Source organism: Bombyx mandarina, chromosome 12 (genome assembly GCF_030267445.1).
Source record: "Bombyx mandarina strain Sakado chromosome 12, ASM3026744v2".
NCBI lineage: Eukaryota > Metazoa > Arthropoda > Insecta > Lepidoptera > Bombycidae > Bombyx > Bombyx mandarina.
In genome coordinates, this window is record NC_143219.1 from 12,771,100 (window position 1) to 12,776,716 (window position 5,617).

A 5,617-nucleotide genomic window follows, 5' to 3' on the forward strand; every position below is an offset into this window, starting at 1 on the left:
TACGGCAGAAATAGGCGGGGTGGTGGTACCTACCCGTGACTCCCGGACTCACAAGAGGTTCTACCACCATTATCAGCTACTCTTGCTCGTGATCATAGAGTGTGTGATGCATGTTATCTAAATCTTCCATGCAAAATCTGCTGACATCTACCTAGCCTAGCATGTCTGCAAAATGAGCTTCGTGCTTCTTCACCTATGTTCATCTTGCGAAGATACTCTCGTATACTGAAGCATCCTGTGTGTGCAATTTGTCTCATCTGTAGCGATAATTACTCATATGGGTGTGAATAAGCGAATATCGACAAGACATTAAAAAAATAAATAAAAAAAAATCTATACGAATCTTCGATTTTATCAGAAGTGGCGATCTGTCGTTTACTCTGATTAAAATCATCGGAACATACAAAGGAGTTTCATATCTGGGTCTATTTTTTGCTACGTATTACGGGTAGACACAAAACAGTGGGTACTTTGGGAAGACATTCAAAGACCGAAACAAATAAAATGCTAATCCGATTTCCCTTAAATGCTGAAGTTTTGCAATTACGCTGATCTCACCTACTGAAATCGCCGGCTGACTTCAAGTGATGCCCGATGCCTTTAAGGTTCCACGACGTTTTCTATAATATTTTATTTGCTTAGAGTTTCACTGACGACTTTGAGAATATCAGTAGTATTAGAGGACTGAACTGTCACTTCCTTTAAGGAATGAATTAATCACGGGAAAATATCAACACCCTGCTTGTTTTACTGATCGTAGGATGTGTTCTTAGCCCGCATGTATAGATACCACCACCCCGCCTATTTCTGCCGTGAAGCAGTAATGCATTTCAGTTTGAGTGGTGGAATTGCTCTATTACGGTTTGAAGAGCGGAGCAGCCGTTGTAACTATACTGAGACCTTAGAACTTATATCTCAAGCTGGGTGGCGCATTTACGTTGTAGATGTCTATGGGCTCCAGTAACCACTTAACACCAGGTGGGCTGCGAGCTCGTCCACACATCTAAGCAAAAAATAATAGTAATAATAATGTACCATTAAAATTGATACTTAGAACTCATGTCTCGAGTTAGGTGGTGGCATTTGCGTTGCTGATGTCTATGAGCTCCGTAAACCACTTAACACCAGGCGGGCCGTGAACTCGTCCACCCATCTGCAGCAAGCAAAGCAATAAAAAAGCGTAGTAATTAGATTAAAAACATCTTAAGCCGTAAACTCTAAACTACTAAGGTTATTTACTTATCAAAGTTTTTGAAACATGACTTGTGATATTACGCATTCATAATACAAATATACCTGAAGGTTGGTGGTTCAATATACTTTCTGACTTCGATCAGCTCCGGTAGCCATTTAACACGAAATCGGTCGTGAGCTAGTTCAATCATAAATGTAATAACAAACTTTGCTGTGTTAAGTTTTTTAGAGCTTTTTCATTTGTATCTATATCCCAAGAATGTCTTCATATTTTGGCTACCTAGCCTGAAATCTATTCAATAATCTCGGATAGCTATATAGTAGATATAGCTGGGATAGTTTCTATGTCTCTTTTAAAACTAAACAAATTTTAATTAAGGAGTGCTGTTGGCAAATCGACAGAGGACACAAGAAATAAAAAAGAATTTTAACAAACATCTCAAACATACTAAGTAAAACGTGTGTATTATCAAGAAAAGTAAGCTCTACCTTTGTAGGGAATTCTCAAAATTATATAAATGTACCCTCATACTGACTATTAAAATGGATCGCGCTTGATGCATCGACTCTAAGAATCTCATTGCTTTTAGCTGATAACAGCTTTCCTGACGTAAAGCGATAGATCTATCTACTTTTTATAACGAGCGTTTTCATTTCCCGACGGCGCTCCCACCTATTGCTCGGCAGTTCCACGACGGTATCAAAGTTCAATGCCCTGGTGGAGTTATTATCTTCGTTAAAGATATTTGATTTTTGAGTCTGGGTTTATTTATGTTAATCCAATGTGTTTCAAAAAACAAAGTATAATCCTTAGTTGAAACCGATAACTGTGAAAAGTTCTCGTATCTCTTATTTATTTATAACAAAATTGTATTTGAATAATTAACACATGAAGCAATGTACTCCAAAAAAATTAACGAACGAAACGAATGAAATTTTACCCTCGGCATCGTTAATTTTTAACGTTACTTTTTTGGAACGAAGTTCCTTATGGGACGATGCGGAGGGGTACCCTAACCGAGAAAAAACGTCCGTAACGTAAGATTTTTATTAGTAATGCACACAGTGTACGACTTAGCTTTGTAATAACGTACAAAAAATAACATATTTTTTTATCATTCATTGACCACGATCTCAGAGCGTTCGTTTGCGCAATACACTAACTCTTATGCAAACAACCGTGAATAAAGTGTATCACAATAAGTTCGCACGTTACAGAATGACCGTCGGTTGTTGCGAAACCTCCAGTTTTATTTTCTTTATACCTCGAATAGAACTTAAAATTAATATTTCTATAATAAGGAACTTCGTTCCTATCCGGTGTCCCACGACACTACACATCCTTTTTTATGTGAATTTTAGTCGTAAATGTGACTGAATTGTATAACGACTATAATATATGTGGTGCACAAAGATACGAAGGTCAAGGGTAAGGTAGCATCAACAGTCATGGCGCGGAGTATCGTTATCTTCGATGAGCAAGAGTTGATGAAGTCTAGGGCGTCTTCAAGTTTTTCAGTGTATTCATCATCTATAAAAATAAAAAAAAGATAATGAGCAATTGTAACGAAGATTGATATCGGAATAACTAAGCTCCAAAACATACCGATGATAGATCATATTGTAGATTTGCATTAGAGTCTTGCCTTTTCATAAAGCGTAGCAATAATGCGTTCAAGTTTGAATGGTGGTGCAGTCTTAAGAGAATACAATTGCGACTTTATCGTCATGATATATAGGGTTTGCTATCTCAGTAGCAGTACTCTTGTAATCAGGAGAATCACAGGCTCTTTTCAGTCATCATAAACAATATGCGTGTACAGAAGTGTCACTTCTGCCAATTGTACTTTTTTGTATTTAATGTATCGCACTGCTTATTTGTTTATTGGTGTACAATAAAGAATACTCTCTCTCTTTCTCTCTCTTTCTCTCTCACACACGTTTTTTTTTTTTTTATTGCTTATGCGGGTGAACGGTCTCACAGCCCACCTAGCATTAAGTTGTTACCGGAGCTATAGACATCTACGATGTAAATGCGCCACCCACCTTGAGATATAAGTTCTAAAGTCTCAGTTTTTACAGTACATTTAATTTTAAAATTTATCTGAAGTCGCTGGCAGATACCAACTTTCCTAAAGAAATACACACTTAACACGTGTTCACGAACGAATGTCACGATGAAGGTTAAAAGTCGTGTAGTAAAAATCGAACCCGCAGACTTTGTAAAATTTGCGTTATAGCCTGGTGTTACAGTGTAAACTAGCACGGGTAGTTGCCGCAACTCAGCCTATTTCGCTTTTGTAGTATTTATAAAATTAATGTCTACGGATTCCGGTAGTCAAACGACACCAGTTGATCCAAAACTGTTCGCCCGATTTAATAGATAAATAAAATTAAATAATAGTTTAAAAAAAACTAACAAAATACGCTTTTATAGAAAATCCTACTAAAAAATGGAAAATAAATTTGATTTATAAATAGTGTAAGAAAAAATTATTTTATTGTAAAAAAGCGTGGGGTTCTTTTCAGGATATTATCAAAATAACCCTTCTACTCATATCTGTTCATAAAATATTTATAATTACTGATACCACGCTTTTTTTTACAATAAAATCACTTTTTCTTACACTATTTTTAATTCAAATTTATTAAAATGTATTTTCTGTTTTAGTTGAATTTCAATTATTCAATAATTTTTTATTGTCAATTTTTTTTAAATGTTAAATTATCATCGGTCCTTAATAAGTATACCAAATTTCGAGTTAATCCGACGTTTTGAAGGGGTCAAAATCAAATTTAAAGATTCCATTACAAACATTCATTCATACGTCTGAAGCTAATAAAAGCGTATTAAAAATTTACCCACCATTACAACGAAAAAGTTCTCTGGTCAATAGTAGTTTTATGTTATCGATTTCGCGGGCCACTCCCTCAGCCATGACCGCCGGAATGCATGGTACACAATTGTTCACCACTACGCCTATTAGCTGCGGTATTATCAACTGGAACATTCGTAATGTTAACAGCAGTTGTTTTTCTATTAAACTGTCAATTAATAAAACAAATTAAAAAGACTTTTGTTTATAAAAACTGTACTGAAGTTTAAAGAGACGTATGACTAATGCGGATGTTTGGTAATAGCAGGCTATTTTTAAAGGCAACAAGGTTGCTTTTTTATTACTATCATGAAATAATGACACGTCTTTCTTTTCAATTTACTGCCTTTTAAAACAGACGACCCTCTCACTTGTCGTATTGGTTTTTATTCTTCACTTTCTCAAGGACCCCTTTTCTAAGTACTCAGAATTTGAAGATATTTTGGGCATATGACCAATGCTATTCATGTTTATGGATGAATGAGACTAACTCTCATACGAAAAATATTCAATATTATATCTCTAATAATAAATAAAATTAAAGGGTTATTGTGTGAATTCACTATCTGCTCATGTGTTTTAATAATGGTGGAAACATATTATCTGTCTATTTAATATATTTTGTAGACGTGTATTGTCTACAAAATTAAGTTTTCCGAATAAAGATTTATGGAATGAATTTCCTTATGGGTCGATGCGTAGGGGTTCCCTAAGCGGGAAAAACGTCCGTAACGTAAGATTTTTATTAGTAATGCACAAGTGTACGACTTAACTTTGTAATAACGTACAAAAAATAACATATAAATCATTGTGAATAAAATAAAGTTGATAACTTTGTAAAGTATTATAATTTTAGTAGTATTATAATTTTTTTTATTGTTATCAATAAAAAACTTATAATAAAAAATCTATACCGAATAATTATTTTCTTTATACCTCGAATAGAACTTAAATTTAATATTTTTATAATAAGGAACTTCGTTCCTATCTGTTGTCCCACGATACCATCTTTTTTTCTTAATACATGTGGCCTTCAAGTATCGAATGATTTCGTAATTTAGAAACAATGTAGGTACATACTAACCGACGAACTCAACTGTGTTGTTAAAACTTGATACAAATAGGTCAAGATTCTTATGAAGCAAGATACGACGCTGATAAGTGTCTGAAAAACAAAATTAAATTGCATTAATTGCGAGAGTTTATTAATAAACACAATCGATGTATAGGTACACAAGCATTGACCCGCCCAACGTTAAAATATTACCACTTATTTGGTTTCATATTCAATGGCCCGAAGAGACTAATTTCTTCTGTGTTATTAGTACCAAAAATGCATATGTGACAAGAACGGTAGGTACCACCACCCCGCCTATTTCTGCCGTGAAACAGTAATGCGTTTCGGTTTCAAGGGTGGGGCAGCCGTTGTAACTATACTGAGACCTTAGAACTCATATCTCAAGGTGGGTGGTGCATTTACGTCGTAGATGTCTATGGGCTCCAGTAACCACTTAAAACCAGGTTGTCTGTGAGCTCGTCCCCCATCT

General features: G+C 35.0%; 1 long non-coding RNA gene across 1 annotated transcript; it reads right to left on the reverse strand.

Moving 5' to 3' along the window:
- Positions 1-2,169: 2,169 nt before the first annotated feature.
- Positions 2,170-5,241, reverse strand: LOC149501840 (uncharacterized). Its single transcript, XR_016324037.1, has 3 exons — positions 5,155-5,241; positions 4,061-4,196; positions 2,170-2,725 (listed from the first exon to the last, which is right to left on the reverse strand). It is a non-coding gene; the product is annotated as an uncharacterized LOC149501840 (long non-coding RNA).
- Positions 5,242-5,617: the final 376 nt, after the last annotated feature.